Source organism: Perna viridis, chromosome 5 (assembly GCF_037379345.1).
Source record: "Perna viridis isolate PV_CMFRI_1.1 ecotype Kerala chromosome 5, ASM3737934v1, whole genome shotgun sequence".
Taxonomy (NCBI): Eukaryota; Metazoa; Mollusca; class Bivalvia; order Mytilida; family Mytilidae; genus Perna; species Perna viridis.
This window is the reverse complement of record NC_142449.1, coordinates 10,559,615-10,577,992: the sequence shown is the minus strand read 5'-3', so window position 1 is coordinate 10,577,992 and position 18,378 is coordinate 10,559,615. Positions and strand designations below refer to the sequence as shown.

General features: G+C 35.5%; 19 non-coding genes across 19 annotated transcripts; all 19 read left to right on the top strand.

Moving 5' to 3' along the window:
- The first annotated feature begins 1,594 nt into the window (after positions 1–1,594).
- Positions 1,595–1,668, top strand: Trnai-aau (transfer RNA isoleucine (anticodon AAU)). The gene has a single exon. It is a non-coding gene; the product is annotated as a tRNA-Ile (tRNA).
- A 383-nt stretch (positions 1,669–2,051) lies between these two features.
- Positions 2,052–2,125, top strand: Trnai-aau (transfer RNA isoleucine (anticodon AAU)). The gene has a single exon. It is a non-coding gene; the product is annotated as a tRNA-Ile (tRNA).
- A 383-nt stretch (positions 2,126–2,508) lies between these two features.
- Trnai-aau (transfer RNA isoleucine (anticodon AAU)) lies at positions 2,509–2,582 on the top strand. The gene has a single exon. It is a non-coding gene; the product is annotated as a tRNA-Ile (tRNA).
- A 383-nt stretch (positions 2,583–2,965) lies between these two features.
- Trnai-aau (transfer RNA isoleucine (anticodon AAU)) lies at positions 2,966–3,039 on the top strand. The gene has a single exon. It is a non-coding gene; the product is annotated as a tRNA-Ile (tRNA).
- A 383-nt stretch (positions 3,040–3,422) lies between these two features.
- On the top strand, positions 3,423–3,496 carry Trnai-aau (transfer RNA isoleucine (anticodon AAU)). The gene has a single exon. It is a non-coding gene; the product is annotated as a tRNA-Ile (tRNA).
- A 383-nt stretch (positions 3,497–3,879) lies between these two features.
- Trnai-aau (transfer RNA isoleucine (anticodon AAU)) lies at positions 3,880–3,953 on the top strand. Its single transcript has one exon. It is a non-coding gene; the product is annotated as a tRNA-Ile (tRNA).
- Positions 3,954–4,336: 383 nt separating this feature from the next.
- Positions 4,337–4,410, top strand: Trnai-aau (transfer RNA isoleucine (anticodon AAU)). Its single transcript has one exon. It is a non-coding gene; the product is annotated as a tRNA-Ile (tRNA).
- A 383-nt stretch (positions 4,411–4,793) lies between these two features.
- Trnai-aau (transfer RNA isoleucine (anticodon AAU)) lies at positions 4,794–4,867 on the top strand. Its single transcript has one exon. It is a non-coding gene; the product is annotated as a tRNA-Ile (tRNA).
- A 383-nt stretch (positions 4,868–5,250) lies between these two features.
- On the top strand, positions 5,251–5,324 carry Trnai-aau (transfer RNA isoleucine (anticodon AAU)). The gene has a single exon. It is a non-coding gene; the product is annotated as a tRNA-Ile (tRNA).
- Positions 5,325–5,707: 383 nt separating this feature from the next.
- On the top strand, positions 5,708–5,781 carry Trnai-aau (transfer RNA isoleucine (anticodon AAU)). Its single transcript has one exon. It is a non-coding gene; the product is annotated as a tRNA-Ile (tRNA).
- Positions 5,782–6,164: 383 nt separating this feature from the next.
- Positions 6,165–6,238, top strand: Trnai-aau (transfer RNA isoleucine (anticodon AAU)). Its single transcript has one exon. It is a non-coding gene; the product is annotated as a tRNA-Ile (tRNA).
- A 383-nt stretch (positions 6,239–6,621) lies between these two features.
- Positions 6,622–6,695, top strand: Trnai-aau (transfer RNA isoleucine (anticodon AAU)). The gene has a single exon. It is a non-coding gene; the product is annotated as a tRNA-Ile (tRNA).
- Positions 6,696–7,078: 383 nt separating this feature from the next.
- Positions 7,079–7,152, top strand: Trnai-aau (transfer RNA isoleucine (anticodon AAU)). Its single transcript has one exon. It is a non-coding gene; the product is annotated as a tRNA-Ile (tRNA).
- A 2,460-nt stretch (positions 7,153–9,612) lies between these two features.
- Positions 9,613–9,686, top strand: Trnai-aau (transfer RNA isoleucine (anticodon AAU)). Its single transcript has one exon. It is a non-coding gene; the product is annotated as a tRNA-Ile (tRNA).
- A 383-nt stretch (positions 9,687–10,069) lies between these two features.
- Trnai-aau (transfer RNA isoleucine (anticodon AAU)) lies at positions 10,070–10,143 on the top strand. The gene has a single exon. It is a non-coding gene; the product is annotated as a tRNA-Ile (tRNA).
- A 383-nt stretch (positions 10,144–10,526) lies between these two features.
- On the top strand, positions 10,527–10,600 carry Trnai-aau (transfer RNA isoleucine (anticodon AAU)). Its single transcript has one exon. It is a non-coding gene; the product is annotated as a tRNA-Ile (tRNA).
- Positions 10,601–10,983: 383 nt separating this feature from the next.
- Trnai-aau (transfer RNA isoleucine (anticodon AAU)) lies at positions 10,984–11,057 on the top strand. Its single transcript has one exon. It is a non-coding gene; the product is annotated as a tRNA-Ile (tRNA).
- A 383-nt stretch (positions 11,058–11,440) lies between these two features.
- Trnai-aau (transfer RNA isoleucine (anticodon AAU)) lies at positions 11,441–11,514 on the top strand. Its single transcript has one exon. It is a non-coding gene; the product is annotated as a tRNA-Ile (tRNA).
- A 383-nt stretch (positions 11,515–11,897) lies between these two features.
- Trnai-aau (transfer RNA isoleucine (anticodon AAU)) lies at positions 11,898–11,971 on the top strand. Its single transcript has one exon. It is a non-coding gene; the product is annotated as a tRNA-Ile (tRNA).
- The last annotated feature ends 6,407 nt before the right edge of the window (positions 11,972–18,378 follow it).

The following is an 18,378-nucleotide window of genomic DNA, read 5'->3' as shown; positions in this document are numbered from 1 at the left end:
AACGACTGAAGCAATTTGTAGAAAAGAAAAATTCAGAAAATAAAACATCTGAAAGCGAAGATGAATCGTTTATTGAAAGTGATACAGAAAGTGATATTCCATCTGAACCCACCGATGCGTTAATGGACGTGATCGACAGTGTTCCGTGCAGCGCCTCATTGACGGTAAATACTAACAAAGGAAAGCAGTCAAGTGAAGAGAATAATCAATTGCGAACCGAGAGTGTGAAACATGTTAACGGAAATTTAAATGCCGCAGGGAAAATATGTATAAGTGAACATTCGAATACACAGAATATGTTAACTAAATCTCATGACGTTGTGAATACAGAAAATATTTCGAACACTGAAGAGAAATCAAAATCTCGACAGACACCAGTTCTAGATAAAATTGTTATCAAAACTTCGTTGAGTATGTGTAGCGCAACACTATTAACGTTGATCCCAATGATTAATTTAATCATGTCCTTCTCATTGGGAAAGGAAGAGGACATTCATTATTTCGGTCCAGGAACAAAGCGGTACACGTACGCTTTGCACAATATTGAAAACGATTTTGATGATGTTAGGAAAACTAAATACATGAATAGTGATATAGCTAGTGCAATTGAGAAAATGGAAATTGTTGCCCGCAGGAAAATAGAGACATGGTTAAACTAGGTCTTATTTGATTTTTAAAATGTATGATAAAGTTTGAATGTATGGAAAATGTTTTGAAATATTTTTTTTTACATTTTTTGCATGCCAATGTTTTAAAGCAGTATGGAATGGATAGCCAGCCGGAATCTTTAATATTTGGATATGAAATTGTGTAATGTATTTCAATTACCTTTTCACTTGTTTTTATATTTTACCTAAAATTAAAAAAAAAAAAGAAATAAAAATGTGCATGAATACAGTGAAAGAGTACAACTGTGATATCTCTTGTGCGTACATGATTGTGAATAAAAATATATTAAATGTATGAATATAAAAATTTTGTAGGTATTGCGAAAATGGACAATTGTGGTGACTTTGTTTTCTATGCGTATGTAATTGACATATATGATATAACTAATCAATATGATAATAGTATGTCTATGAGAATATTAATAACAATATCTCTTTGATTTGTAAATGTTTTTCTGTTAATAAAATTTTATCAAGATAAAAAAAAAAAAGAGCGTCGTGCTAATAACGCGAATGTCGTGGGTTCGATCCCCACACTGGCCATTATTTTTGACGGCATGAGATGAGCGCTGCACATTTCTTTTCCATAGTTCGTCCGTTTATATAGCGTTGACTTCGAAGTTGTCGATCGTGCGCTTCTTAATTCGTAACATCTTGGTAAGTTCAAGATTTTACAGAGTCCGACCATGAACAAAATCCAAAGTTGATTATTTTCTTAACACACCTTAGAATGAATCCAGCGGACGGGCGATAAGGGTGAAATAGAAAAGTATTATAATCGACAAATTGCATAAGCTCTGATATAATTCAAAGAAACTGTTGTAGAATAAGTGAGTAGCTATTCGGCTGTGCAATTTTTTGACGTTACTAACGGATAAAAGACACCCGAGTAATAAGAACCAATATTTTCATCACTTTAAGTCAAGGGCCGGTTAGCTCAGTTGGTTAGAGCGTCGTGCTAATAACGCGAATGTCGTGGGTTCGATCCCCACACTGGCCATTATTTTTGACGGCATGAGATGAGCGCTGCACATTTCTTTTCCATAGTTCGTCCGTTTATATAGCGTTGACTTCTAAGTTGTCGATCGTGCGCTTCTTAATTCGTAACATCTTGGTAAGTTCAAGATTTTACAGAGTCCGACCATGAACAAAATCCAAAGTTGATTATTTTCTTAACACACCTTAGAATGAATCCAGCGGACGGGCGATAAGGGTGAAATAGAAAAGTATTATAATCGACAAATTGCATAAGCTCTGATATAATTCAAAGAAACTGTTGTAGAATAAGTGAGTAGCTATTCAGCTGTGCAATTTTTTGACGTTACTAACGGATAAAAGACACCCGAGTAATAAGAACCAATATTTTCATCACTTTAAGTCAAGGGCCGGTTAGCTCAGTTGGTTAGAGCGTCGTGCTAATAACGCGAATGTCGTGGGTTCGATCCCCACACTGGCCATTATTTTTGACGGCATGAGATGAGCGCTGCACATTTCTTTTCCATAGTTCGTCCGTTTATATAGCGTTGACTTCTAAGTTGTCGATCGTGCGCTTCTTAATTCGTAACATCTTGGTAAGTTCAAGATTTTACAGAGTCCGACCATGAACAAAATCCAAAGTTGATTATTTTCTTAACACACCTTAGAATGAATCCAGCGGACGGGCGATAAGGGTGAAATAGAAAAGTATTATAATCGACAAATTGCATAAGCTCTGATATAATTCAAAGAAACTGTTGTAGAATAAGTGAGTAGCTATTCAGCTGTGCAATTTTTTGACGTTACTAACGGATAAAAGACACCCGAGTAATAAGAACCAATATTTTCATCACTTTAAGTCAAGGGCCGGTTAGCTCAGTTGGTTAGAGCGTCGTGCTAATAACGCGAATGTCGTGGGTTCGATCCCCACACTGGCCATTATTTTTGACGGCATGAGATGAGCGCTGCACATTTCTTTTCCATAGTTCGTCCGTTTATATAGCGTTGACTTCTAAGTTGTCGATCGTGCGCTTCTTAATTCGTAACATCTTGGTAAGTTCAAGATTTTACAGAGTCCGACCATGAACAAAATCCAAAGTTGATTATTTTCTTAACACACCTTAGAATGAATCCAGCGGACGGGCGATAAGGGTGAAATAGAAAAGTATTATAATCGACAAATTGCATAAGCTCTGATATAATTCAAAGAAACTGTTGTAGAATAAGTGAGTAGCTATTCAGCTGTGCAATTTTTTGACGTTACTAACGGATAAAAGACACCCGAGTAATAAGAACCAATATTTTCATCACTTTAAGTCAAGGGCCGGTTAGCTCAGTTGGTTAGAGCGTCGTGCTAATAACGCGAATGTCGTGGGTTCGATCCCCACACTGGCCATTATTTTTGACGGCATGAGATGAGCGCTGCACATTTCTTTTCCATAGTTCGTCCGTTTATATAGCGTTGACTTCTAAGTTGTCGATCGTGCGCTTCTTAATTCGTAACATCTTGGTAAGTTCAAGATTTTACAGAGTCCGACCATGAACAAAATCCAAAGTTGATTATTTTCTTAACACACCTTAGAATGAATCCAGCGGACGGGCGATAAGGGTGAAATAGAAAAGTATTATAATCGACAAATTGCATAAGCTCTGATATAATTCAAAGAAACTGTTGTAGAATAAATGAGTAGCTATTCGGCTGTGCAATTTTTTGACGTTACTAACGGATAAAAGACACCCGAGTAATAAGAACCAATATTTTCATCACTTTAAGTCAAGGGCCGGTTAGCTCAGTTGGTTAGAGCGTCGTGCTAATAACGCGAATGTCGTGGGTTCGATCCCCACACTGGCCATTATTTTTGACGGCATGAGATGAGCGCTGCACATTTCTTTTCCATAGTTCGTCCGTTTATATAGCGTTGACTTCTAAGTTGTCGATCGTGCGCTTCTTAATTCGTAACATCTTGGTAAGTTCAAGATTTTACAGAGTCCGACCATGAACAAAATCCAAAGTTGATTATTTTCTTAACACACCTTAGAATGAATCCAGCGGACGGGCGATAAGGGTGAAATAGAAAAGTATTATAATCGACAAATTGCATAAGCTCTGATATAATTCAAAGAAACTGTTGTAGAATAAGTGAGTAGCTATTCAGCTGTGCAATTTTTTGACGTTACTAACGGATAAAAGACACCCGAGTAATAAGAACCAATATTTTCATCACTTTAAGTCAAGGGCCGGTTAGCTCAGTTGGTTAGAGCGTCGTGCTAATAACGCGAATGTCGTGGGTTCGATCCCCACACTGGCCATTATTTTTGACGGCATGAGATGAGCGCTGCACATTTCTTTTCCATAGTTCGTCCGTTTATATAGCGTTGACTTCTAAGTTGTCGATCGTGCGCTTCTTAATTCGTAACATCTTGGTAAGTTCAAGATTTTACAGAGTCCGACCATGAACAAAATCCAAAGTTGATTATTTTCTTAACACACCTTAGAATGAATCCAGCGGACGGGCGATAAGGGTGAAATAGAAAAGTATTATAATCGACAAATTGCATAAGCTCTGATATAATTCAAAGAAACTGTTGTAGAATAAGTGAGTAGCTATTCGGCTGTGCAATTTTTTGACGTTACTAACGGATAAAAGACACCCGAGTAATAAGAACCAATATTTTCATCACTTTAAGTCAAGGGCCGGTTAGCTCAGTTGGTTAGAGCGTCGTGCTAATAACGCGAATGTCGTGGGTTCGATCCCCACACTGGCCATTATTTTTGACGGCATGAGATGAGCGCTGCACATTTCTTTTCCATAGTTCGTCCGTTTATATAGCGTTGACTTCTAAGTTGTCGATCGTGCGCTTCTTAATTCGTAACATCTTGGTAAGTTCAAGATTTTACAGAGTCCGACCATGAACAAAATCCAAAGTTGATTATTTTCTTAACACACCTTAGAATGAATCCAGCGGACGGGCGATAAGGGTGAAATAGAAAAGTATTATAATCGACAAATTGCATAAGCTCTGATATAATTCAAAGAAACTGTTGTAGAATAAGTGAGTAGCTATTCAGCTGTGCAATTTTTTGACGTTACTAACGGATAAAAGACACCCGAGTAATAAGAACCAATATTTTCATCACTTTAAGTCAAGGGCCGGTTAGCTCAGTTGGTTAGAGCGTCGTGCTAATAACGCGAATGTCGTGGGTTCGATCCCCACACTGGCCATTATTTTTGACGGCATGAGATGAGCGCTGCACATTTCTTTTCCATAGTTCGTCCGTTTATATAGCGTTGACTTCTAAGTTGTCGATCGTGCGCTTCTTAATTCGTAACATCTTGGTAAGTTCAAGATTTTACAGAGTCCGACCATGAACAAAATCCAAAGTTGATTATTTTCTTAACACACCTTAGAATGAATCCAGCGGACGGGCGATAAGGGTGAAATAGAAAAGTATTATAATCGACAAATTGCATAAGCTCTGATATAATTCAAAGAAACTGTTGTAGAATAAGTGAGTAGCTATTCAGCTGTGCAATTTTTTGACGTTACTAACGGATAAAAGACACCCGAGTAATAAGAACCAATATTTTCATCACTTTAAGTCAAGGGCCGGTTAGCTCAGTTGGTTAGAGCGTCGTGCTAATAACGCGAATGTCGTGGGTTCGATCCCCACACTGGCCATTATTTTTGACGGCATGAGATGAGCGCTGCACATTTCTTTTCCATAGTTCGTCCGTTTATATAGCGTTGACTTCTAAGTTGTCGATCGTGCGCTTCTTAATTCGTAACATCTTGGTAAGTTCAAGATTTTACAGAGTCCGACCATGAACAAAATCCAAAGTTGATTATTTTCTTAACACACCTTAGAATGAATCCAGCGGACGGGCGATAAGGGTGAAATAGAAAAGTATTATAATCGACAAATTGCATAAGCTCTGATATAATTCAAAGAAACTGTTGTAGAATAAGTGAGTAGCTATTCAGCTGTGCAATTTTTTGACGTTACTAACGGATAAAAGACACCCGAGTAATAAGAACCAATATTTTCATCACTTTAAGTCAAGGGCCGGTTAGCTCAGTTGGTTAGAGCGTCGTGCTAATAACGCGAATGTCGTGGGTTCGATCCCCACACTGGCCATTATTTTTGACGGCATGAGATGAGCGCTGCACATTTCTTTTCCATAGTTCGTCCGTTTATATAGCGTTGACTTCTAAGTTGTCGATCGTGCGCTTCTTAATTCGTAACATCTTGGTAAGTTCAAGATTTTACAGAGTCCGACCATGAACAAAATCCAAAGTTGATTATTTTCTTAACACACCTTAGAATGAATCCAGCGGACGGGCGATAAGGGTGAAATAGAAAAGTATTATAATCGACAAATTGCATAAGCTCTGATATAATTCAAAGAAACTGTTGTAGAATAAGTGAGTAGCTATTCAGCTGTGCAATTTTTTGACGTTACTAACGGATAAAAGACACCCGAGTAATAAGAACCAATATTTTCATCACTTTAAGTCAAGGGCCGGTTAGCTCAGTTGGTTAGAGCGTCGTGCTAATAACGCGAATGTCGTGGGTTCGATCCCCACACTGGCCATTATTTTTGACGGCATGAGATGAGCGCTGCACATTTCTTTTCCATAGTTCGTCCGTTTATATAGCGTTGACTTCTAAGTTGTCGATCGTGCGCTTCTTAATTCGTAACATCTTGGTAAGTTCAAGATTTTACAGAGTCCGACCATGAACAAAATCCAAAGTTGATTATTTTCTTAACACACCTTAGAATGAATCCAGCGGACGGGCGATAAGGGTGAAATAGAAAGGTATTATAATCGACAAATTGCATAAGCTCTGATATAATTCAAAGAAACTGTTGTAGAATAAATGAGTAGCTATTCGGCTGTGCAATTTTTTGACGTTACTAACGGATAAAAGACACCCGAGTAATAAGAACCAATATTTTCATCACTTTAAGTCAAGGGCCGGTTAGCTCAGTTGGTTAGAGCGTCGTGCTAATAACGCGAATGTCGTGGGTTCGATCCCCACACTGGCCATTATTTTTGACGGCATGAGATGAGCGCTGCACATTTCTTTTCCATAGTTCGTCCGTTTATATAGCGTTGACTTCTAAGTTGTCGATCGTGCGCTTCTTAATTCGTAACATCTTGGTAAGTTCAAGATTTTACAGAGTCCGACCATGAACAAAATCCAAAGTTGATTATTTTCTTAACACACCTTAGAATGAATCCAGCGGACGGGCGATAAGGGTGAAATAGAAAAGTATTATAATCGACAAATTGCATAAGCTCTGATATAATTCAAAGAAACTGTTGTAGAATAAGTGAGTAGCTATTCGGCTGTGCAATTTTTTGACGTTACTAACGGATAAAAGACACCCGAGTAATAAGAACCAATATTTTCATCACTTTAAGTCAAGGGCCGGTTAGCTCAGTTGGTTAGAGCGTCGTGCTAATAACGCGAATGTCGTGGGTTCGATCCCCACACTGGCCATTATTTTTGACGGCATGAGATGAGCGCTGCACATTTCTTTTCCATAGTTCGTCCGTTTATATAGCGTTGACTTCTAAGTTGTCGATCGTGCGCTTCTTAATTCGTAACATCTTGGTAAGTTCAAGATTTTACAGAGTCCGACCATGAACAAAATCCAAAGTTGATTATTTTCTTAACACACCTTAGAATGAATCCAGCGGACGGGCGATAAGGGTGAAATAGAAAAGTATTATAATCGACAAATTGCATAAGCTCTGATATAATTCAAAGAAACTGTTGTAGAATAAGTGAGTAGCTATTCGGCTGTGCAATTTTTTGACGTTACTAACGGATAAAAGACACCCGAGTAATAAGAACCAATATTTTCATCACTTTAAGTCAAGGGCCGGTTAGCTCAGTTGGTTAGAGCGTCGTGCTTGGGAGGAGTCGAACGCACCGAAGATGTCAGACGTGTTTTGTTACAGTGTTCTTAATGTTTGTGGAATTAGTTAGATTATCAGTTTTGGAATGGATTTTCCAGCCGAAATATAGTGATAGGATGGACATAGTTACACAAGTAGTAAGTTTCAGTTGACAAAATACGTATTTATATACAATTGACATTATCGTGATAGCTTCTGCCGTTTTTGATTTGAGGGTCTTGTGGAAAATTGATTTATGAATTCAATGTTGAGAGATTAATTTATGTGAAAATGGATTGTTTACCGAAAACATTAACTTCTTTGTTGAAAATTGTAAATGAACAATATACTGATTTCAGCTGGACATCTACTGAGCAAAATGGAAGAATGAAAATATCTTTATTGTGGACAAATGGTGATAAATTAACGAAACGGAAATCTAATGCATCTAGAAAACGTGACCGGAAACGACTGAAGCAATTTGTAGAAAAGAAAAATTCAGAAAATAAAACATCTGAAAGCGAAGATGAATCGTTTATTGAAAGTGATACAGAAAGTGATATTCCATCTGAACCCACCGATGCGTTAATGGACGTGATCGACAGTGTTCCGTGCAGCGCCTCATTGACGGTAAATACTAACAAAGGAAAGCAGTCAAGTGAAGAGAATAATCAATTGCGAACCGAGAGTGTGAAACATGTTAACGGAAATTTAAATGCCGCAGGGAAAATATGTATAAGTGAACATTCGAATACACAGAATATGTTAACTAAATCTCATGACGTTGTGAATACAGAAAATATTTCGAACACTGAAGAGAAATCAAAATCTCGACAGACACCAGTTCTAGATAAAATTGTTATCAAAACTTCGTTGAGTATGTGTAGCGCAACACTATTAACGTTGATCCCAATGATTAATTTAATCATGTCCTTCTCATTGGGAAAGGAAGAGGACATTCATTATTTCGGTCCAGGAACAAAGCGGTACACGTACGCTTTGCACAATATTGAAAACGATTTTGATGATGTTAGGAAAACTAAATACATGAATAGTGATATAGCTAGTGCAATTGAGAAAATGGAAATTGTTGCCCGCAGGAAAATAGAGACATGGTTAAACTAGGTCTTATTTGATTTTTAAAATGTATGATAAAGTTTGAATGTATGGAAAATGTTTTGAAATATTTTTTTTTACATTTTTTGCATGCCAATGTTTTAAAGCAGTATGGAATGGATAGCCAGCCGGAATCTTTAATATTTGGATATGAAATTGTGTAATGTATTTCAATTACCTTTTCACTTGTTTTTATATTTTACCTAAAATTAAAAAAAAAAAGAAATAAAAATGTGCATGAATACAGTGAAAGAGTACAACTGTGATATCTCTTGTGCGTACATGATTGTGAATAAAAATATATTAAATGTATGAATATAAAAATTTTGTAGGTATTGCGAAAATGGACAATTGTGGTGACTTTGTTTTCTATGCGTATGTAATTGACATATATGATATAACTAATCAATATGATAATAGTATGTCTATGAGAATATTAATAACAATATCTCTTTGATTTGTAAATGTTTTTCTGTTAATAAAATTTTATCAAGATAAAAAAAAAAAAGAGCGTCGTGCTAATAACGCGAATGTCGTGGGTTCGATCCCCACACTGGCCATTATTTTTGACGGCATGAGATGAGCGCTGCACATTTCTTTTCCATAGTTCGTCCGTTTATATAGCGTTGACTTCTAAGTTGTCGATCGTGCGCTTCTTAATTCGTAACATCTTGGTAAGTTCAAGATTTTACAGAGTCCGACCATGAACAAAATCCAAAGTTGATTATTTTCTTAACACACCTTAGAATGAATCCAGCGGACGGGCGATAAGGGTGAAATAGAAAAGTATTATAATCGACAAATTGCATAAGCTCTGATATAATTCAAAGAAACTGTTGTAGAATAAATGAGTAGCTATTCGGCTGTGCAATTTTTTGACGTTACTAACGGATAAAAGACACCCGAGTAATAAGAACCAATATTTTCATCACTTTAAGTCAAGGGCCGGTTAGCTCAGTTGGTTAGAGCGTCGTGCTAATAACGCGAATGTCGTGGGTTCGATCCCCACACTGGCCATTATTTTTGACGGCATGAGATGAGCGCTGCACATTTCTTTTCCATAGTTCGTCCGTTTATATAGCGTTGACTTCTAAGTTGTCGATCGTGCGCTTCTTAATTCGTAACATCTTGGTAAGTTCAAGATTTTACAGAGTCCGACCATGAACAAAATCCAAAGTTGATTATTTTCTTAACACACCTTAGAATGAATCCAGCGGACGGGCGATAAGGGTGAAATAGAAAAGTATTATAATCGACAAATTGCATAAGCTCTGATATAATTCAAAGAAACTGTTGTAGAATAAATGAGTAGCTATTCGGCTGTGCAATTTTTTGACGTTACTAACGGATAAAAGACACCCGAGTAATAAGAACCAATATTTTCATCACTTTAAGTCAAGGGCCGGTTAGCTCAGTTGGTTAGAGCGTCGTGCTAATAACGCGAATGTCGTGGGTTCGATCCCCACACTGGCCATTATTTTTGACGGCATGAGATGAGCGCTGCACATTTCTTTTCCATAGTTCGTCCGTTTATATAGCGTTGACTTCTAAGTTGTCGATCGTGCGCTTCTTAATTCGTAACATCTTGGTAAGTTCAAGATTTTACAGAGTCCGACCATGAACAAAATCCAAAGTTGATTATTTTCTTAACACACCTTAGAATGAATCCAGCGGACGGGCGATAAGGGTGAAATAGAAAAGTATTATAATCGACAAATTGCATAAGCTCTGATATAATTCAAAGAAACTGTTGTAGAATAAATGAGTAGCTATTCGGCTGTGCAATTTTTTGACGTTACTAACGGATAAAAGACACCCGAGTAATAAGAACCAATATTTTCATCACTTTAAGTCAAGGGCCGGTTAGCTCAGTTGGTTAGAGCGTCGTGCTAATAACGCGAATGTCGTGGGTTCGATCCCCACACTGGCCATTATTTTTGACGGCATGAGATGAGCGCTGCACATTTCTTTTCCATAGTTCGTCCGTTTATATAGCGTTGACTTCTAAGTTGTCGATCGTGCGCTTCTTAATTCGTAACATCTTGGTAAGTTCAAGATTTTACAGAGTCCGACCATGAACAAAATCCAAAGTTGATTATTTTCTTAACACATCTTAGAATGAATCCAGCGGACGGGCGATAAGGGTGAAATAGAAAAGTATTATAATCAACAAATTGCATAAGCTCTGATATAATTCAAAGAAACTGTTGTAGAATAAGTGAGTAGCTATTCAGCTGTGCAATTTTTTGACGTTACTAACGGATAAAAGACACCCGAGTAATAAGAACCAATATTTTCATCACTTTAAGTCAAGGGCCGGTTAGCTCAGTTGGTTAGAGCGTCGTGCTAATAACGCGAATGTCGTGGGTTCGATCCCCACACTGGCCATTATTTTTGACGGCATGAGATGAGCGCTGCACATTTCTTTTCCATAGTTCGTCCGTTTATATAGCGTTGACTTCTAAGTTGTCGATCGTGCGCTTCTTAATTCGTAACATCTTGGTAAGTTCAAGATTTTACAGAGTCCGACCATGAACAAAATCCAAAGTTGATTATTTTCTTAACACACCTTAGAATGAATCCAGCGGACGGGCGATAAGGGTGAAATAGAAAAGTATTATAATCGACAAATTGCATAAGCTCTGATATAATTCAAAGAAACTGTTGTAGAATAAATGAGTAGCTATTCGGCTGTGCAATTTTTTGACGTTACTAACGGATAAAAGACACCCGAGTAATAAGAACCAATATTTTCATCACTTTAAGTCAAGGGCCGGTTAGCTCAGTTGGTTAGAGCGTCGTGCTAATAACGCGAATGTCGTGGGTTCGATCCCCACACTGGCCATTATTTTTGACGGCATGAGATGAGCGCTGCACATTTCTTTTCCATAGTTCGTCCGTTTATATAGCGTTGACTTCTAAGTTGTCGATCGTGCGCTTCTTAATTCGTAACATCTTGGTAAGTTCAAGATTTTACAGAGTCCGACCATGAACAAAATCCAAAGTTGATTATTTTCTTAACACACCTTAGAATGAATCCAGCGGACGGGCGATAAGGGTGAAATAGAAAAGTATTATAATCGACAAATTGCATAAGCTCTGATATAATTCAAAGAAACTGTTGTAGAATAAGTGAGTAGCTATTCAGCTGTGCAATTTTTTGACGTTACTAACGGATAAAAGACACCCGAGTAATAAGAACCAATATTTTCATCACTTTAAGTCAAGGGCCGGTTAGCTCAGTTGGTTAGAGCGTCGTGCTAATAACGCGAATGTCGTGGGTTCGATCCCCACACTGGCCATTATTTTTGACGGCATGAGATGAGCGCTGCACATTTCTTTTCCATAGTTCGTCCGTTTATATAGCGTTGACTTCTAAGTTGTCGATCGTGCGCTTCTTAATTCGTAACATCTTGGTAAGTTCAAGATTTTACAGAGTCCGACCATGAACAAAATCCAAAGTTGATTATTTTCTTAACACACCTTAGAATGAATCCAGCGGACGGGCGATAAGGGTGAAATAGAAAAGTATTATAATCGACAAATTGCATAAGCTCTGATATAATTCAAAGAAACTGTTGTAGAATAAATGAGTAGCTATTCGGCTGTGGAATTTTTTGACGTTACTAACGGATAAAAGACACCCGAGTAATAAGAACCAATATTTTCATCACTTTAAGTCAAGGGCCGGTTAGCTCAGTTGGTTAGAGCGTCGTGCTAATGGGATCGGTTTTTGGATGCATCATCTGTAGGATGTAAACATTGTGTCGTCCGAGAATTTTTCTTTGTTTGGTGAGTTCTTCGCCGTATTTTTGTGTATAAATATTTCCTGAACATTTTTAGATGATATTTGCTTTAAAGTGATAGTAGTTTCCATATAAATATTCGTTTTATATCCCCTTTTCCTGCTTTTTCGTAGCAGGAAAAAGGGGGAGGAAAGGTGCGCTCGATTCTTTTCTTGAGATCCATCTAAGAACTAATGGTGAACTTTGAAAAAAGTGGGCCAGAAAGGTCCAATAGAAAGTCTTTTAATGTCGAAAATGAATTTTCAAAGGAGAAAACTGTTTTAATTTCATGTGTACTTGAAGGTTCTGGGAAAGTAGAACCTGATTCAGTAATTGATGAAATTGAATTGAAATGTGGTAGAGGAAGTGTTATAGCATGTGTGCCAAAGACCGGCAGTGGATATGAAGTTGTATTTAGAGAGAGGCAGATGATGGAACCAATTCTTGGTGATTTATCAGTCAGTGGTAAAACATTTAAAGTGACTGAATTAGAATCCAGCTTCAGATATGTTTCAATACTCAACTTGAGTATGTATGTAACTGATGCTGAAATCATTGAAAGATTTTCAAAAATTGGAGTTGAAGTGGTGTCACCAATTAAAAAACATAAGATGAAGTCGAAAAACTATATTTATGATGGAACAAGAGTATTTAAGGCAAAACTTCCACCTAATATGAAATCCATCCCCTACTCGATGAAGTTCTCAGTGAATGAAAAAGAAACTGCATACTATCGTGTGATCCACAATCATCAAGTTAGAGTGTGCCATGGGTGTTTTAGCCCGGACCACATCTATAAAGATTGTCCTGATTTCAAGTGTTTTGAGTGTGGCGAGCAAGGTCATATTAGTAGGAAATGCTTGAAAAATAAGTGTTCTTTCTGCTTTTACAAGAAGGAGAACTGTAAGTGTGAAACCTTGAGGAAGACAGGCGTGGGTAATTCATGTACAGAATTCCAAACTGATTCCTACTCGGGCATTTTTAAGGATCATGACATTCAACATTCAAGTGACAGAATGTTTCATACAGAAAATGATGATTCAAGTGATGTTTCTGAAGATGACGAATGGGCACAGAACACTAGAAGACGTGAAAATGTTGTCAGTAGTGTTCATTCCCGTTGTCGTGATGATGTCAGTCATGTTGACACTAATGGCGATGCTACCCATACAACTGTGGAGGCGGTTGTTGAGCCGATAGCGAATGGTGATAATGGTGTTGCTAGCCATATCACAGATGATGTTCCGAATGGTGTTGCTAGCCAGTGTATGGATGAATGTGACGGTGCTAGTCACGATGGAGAGAATCATGAAGTGGATGGTGATGACGTTTCTGAGGTGTTAGATGTTTGTGACATGGTTCATGGTGTTGAAGATATTGTAAGTGGTGAAGATAAAGAAAAAGTAGAATCAGAAATCGATCATGACAATCTTACTAATAATGTAGATGTTAGCCATGTTAATTTGGTTGAATTTAATGACGTCTCTGGTGTATCTGAGAATAATGTTAAAGATATTGATCATATATCTAATATAGAAAATACTGTCTCCTCTCAGGATAAAATCAAAAGCCAGGGAGGAGTCAGCCATAGTACTTGTGATACTTTGGATGATTTTGAAATGGACACTCATTCATTGACAAGTGATTGTCAGTTGGCGAGTGGTGATGAGTTTACTGTTGTGGGTAAGAAAAAATCCTACCTGGGTATCAAAAGGCGAAATAAATTTCAGATTAAGCCTAATTTAAAGGCAGCTAGATTGTCAAATGTTAAAAATAAGTTAATGAAGTAACAATGGAGTGGAATGTGTCATTAATTATGAACTTTTGTTTTGTGATGGCTACTTTTAACTTCATTAGCCTTAATTGTAATGGTTTGTGTGACAAAAATAAAAGGGATTGTACTTTTGCATTATGTATTGAAAGAAAATATGACATTGTGTGTTTACAGGAAACATTTTGGACTGATAAATTGTATGAGGATATTCAAATTGATAAAACTGTATGGGATGGTGAGATTTTTGCCAGTAATAGCATTTGTAATAGGAAAGGGGTTGCCATTCTTGTAAGTAAAAGGTTGAAAAATGTTTTTAAAGTTTGTGAGAGTGTATGTGGAAGATTAGTTCATATACAAGGTAAAATTCTTGACAAAAGTTTGGACATAATTAATTTGTATGCTCCAAATAATGTTAGTGAAAAGTGTAATTTTTTCAATGATTGTAAAAGTAAAATATATGGAGATGAATTTATTATAATAGCAGGTGATTATAATACCACTCTTTCCCCTTTAGACAAAAGTGGGAAAACTGTTTTTTATGCTGACAGATCTTTAAAATGTCTGACTGAATTGATAAATGAAAAAGGTTTATCTGATGTATGGAGAGATAGAAATGTAGGTGTTAAAATGTTTTCAAGAAAACAAGTTGTACAAAGTTTTTTAACTCAAAGTAGAATTGATTATTTTTTAGTTTCTTGTAATTTAAAACCATTTATAAAGAATGTTTTTTACAATGATACATCTTTCAGTGATCATTCTATTGTTAGTATGAAATTAGATTTTTCTGAAGTTGAAAAAGGACCTGGTGTTTGGATTTTTAACAAGTCCTTATTGAGTGATGATTTTTTTGTTGAAAAAATTAGAAATATCTTACTTGATGAAATTGGTTCAGATTTTTATTTTTCACATCCATTAATTTGGTGGGATAATTTGAAATATAAAATCAAGAAAACAAGTCAACTCTATGGTAAAGAAAAACAGAGAGAGTTATATAGAGATTATTATAGAATACAGAATAAGTTACAAGAATTGTCAATAAAGGCTGCTAGTGGTAATGATATAGATCATGTCAAATATTTAGAGTTGAAAGAGGAACTTGAAGGTTTAGAACAACATAGATGTAATGGTGCTGTTATAAGATCCAAATGTCAATATTCATTAGAAAGTGATAAAAATACAACCTATTTTTTGAATTTAGAGAAACATAGACAGAATAGAAATATGATAAATGGTTTAAAAAATTGTGATGGTAATGTTGTCAGTGAAACTGCTGAAATTTTAGATGTTATTTATAGTTTTTATAAAAGGCTATTTTCTTGTGTACAAACTGATTATGAAGCAATTGATAAAATGTTAGATTGTATTAATGTCAATGTTGACGTTTGTGATGTTGAAAAATGTGATGAGGAAATTAATATTGAAGAAATAAAAACCTCTATAAAAGGTATGAAACAAGGAAAAACACCTGGTCCTGATGGACTCACGGTGGAGTTTTATTTATATTTTTTTAATGAGTTGAAAGATGTTTTGAAATATATTTATGATACAGTTGAAGAGAATAAAGTTTTATCTAGGTCTATGAGGTATGGAATGATTAACCTAATTTATAAAAATAGAGGTGACAAAACTGACTTGAAAAATTTTAGACCTATCAGTTTATTGAATGTAGATTATAAAATATTAGCAAGAGTCATGGCAAATAGGTTTAAATTTGTACTTCCAAAGATTATTTCACCAACTCAGAGTTGTTGTATAATAGGTAAAGACATCTCTGATACTACTGTTACTGTAAGAGACATAATTGACTTGGTTGAAATGGATAATCTAGAATGTTATTTGTTAAAGTTAGATCAGGAAAAGGCTTTTGACAGGGTTGGGCATGAATATCTTTTTTCGGTTTTACAAAAATTTGGTTTTGGGGAGAGATTTATATCTTGGATAAAAATTTTTTATACAGATATTTTTAGTACTGTCAAGTGCAATGGTTTCCTATCCAAATATTTTCCATTGGCAAACTCTGTTAAACAAGGTTGCCCAATATCTGCTTTATTGTATGTTTTAGTTGCTGAACCTTTAAGTATAATGATCAAAAGGAATGATAGGATTCAAGGTATTAACATTCCTGTTGTGAATATTGAAGAAAAAATATTTTCACATGCTGATGACACTACATTGATATTGTCTGACAAAAATTCAGTAACTGAATCATTTAATGTTTTACAATTGTATGAACAAGCATCTGGGGCAAAATTAAATAAAGATAAATCTGAAATTGTGGCATTGGGTACTGGAAAAATATCAAAAAATGATTTAGATGCTTGGAAAATTAAAGAGTGTGATGGGGTTTTACAGCTTTTAGGCATATGGATTGGCAAGGATAAAAAGTTATGTGATAGTCTGAATTGGGAATGCAAAGTGCAGTCTATTTCAAAAATACTGAATCTTTGGAAAATGAGACAATTGTCAATACATGGTAGAGTAACTGTGATAAATACTCTTTTAATGAGCAAACTTTGGTATACTCTGATGGTAGTTAATATACCAGAAAAATACTATTTAGATATAAAGAAATTGTGCATCGGGTTTTTGTGGAATGATAAACCATCTTTGGTTGCTTATGATGTTGTTATTAATAGAATACTAGATGGAGGTTTGAACTTTCCAGAAATTTTACATAAGATGTATGCTTTTAGACTTAAATTTTTAAGTCGTTTGTTAGATGTAGAGTATTGTGCTGTTTGGAAGCATCTTTGTACTTATTTCTTTTCCAAAGTACAAGATATGAAACTTGGTATTGAGATTTTGTTCTGTCAATTTAAGCAGAGACAGTTGGGGAGTTTACCTGATTTTTATAAATGTATGCTGTTTGCTTGGGGAAAGATACGTGATTATATTGAAATTGATATCAATTTGAATAATGTATTTGACCTGCCTCTGTTCAATAATCCTTTGATTACTAATAATGGTAATATGCTGTATATCAAGACTTTTATAGATGCAGGCATTATTAAAGTGAAAGATTTAGCATTTGAATGTAAAAAGGGATTCATGAGAGATGAGTTTGTTCAAGATATTGTTTCTGAAAAGTTTCCACAGGTATCTGCTGCTAAGATTATTAAGGTAGTACAATGTATAAAACAATGTATTCCTGATGAATGTAAAATTTTAGTAGAAAATAATGAAAATGTTCGTAGAAATCTCAGTTTGAATATAGAATGTAATGTTAATAATAGAAAGTACTCTTTTCCTAGTACAACAAAGTTTTTTTATTCTATGTTGTTGAAATCATTATCAAAAGAACCAAATGCTGTCAAATATTGGTGTGAGATGTGTTCTGATTTTGATACTCAAAAAGTCCAAACAATTTTGAACTTTCCATTTTTACCAAGTGATTGGATTGAGTTATCATTTAAAATATTTCATAGAGTTTTATTTACTAAGGAGAGGTTATTGAGATGTCGCATTACTGATGATTCATTGTGTCCAGTTTGTGATGATATGCATGAGGACTTAGAACATCTTATAATTTCGTGTAGATGTTTGACTCGATTCAATGACTTTTTTAAAGACTTTTTACATAATATATTGTGTAATAGTTCAGCTAGCTTTATCAATATGTTAGACTTTAATTTTCTATGTTATTTCGGTCTACTCAAGAAAGATAAAAAAGTAAACTTTTATTTTGTTAATACTGCTTTATCTGTTAGAAGGTTTTGTGTTGTAAAAAGAAGAAATTTAGTCATGAAAGATGAGAAAGTTTTGCACATTATTTCTTATTTTAAATCTGTTCTTCAAAAGCATGTTAATTATGCTTACATGTATTATATACAGAAAAAGAACTTTTCTTTGTTTCAAAAATATTACTTGAATGACAATCCTGTTCTGCGCATCTCTGATGATAATGTTGTGATAGACTTTTAAATATACTTATTCATATATATACTGTCAATGTAATTTAAGGACAATTTGTGATCTGTGATATGTGAATTATTGGGAGATTAGCCCAATAATGCTTTTATATGATGTTTTACTGTGAATAAAATTTTATCAAGATAAAAAAAAAGAGCGTCGTGCTAATAACGCGAATGTCGTGGGTTCGATCCCCACACTGGCCATTATTTTTGACGGCATGAGATGAGCGCTGCACATT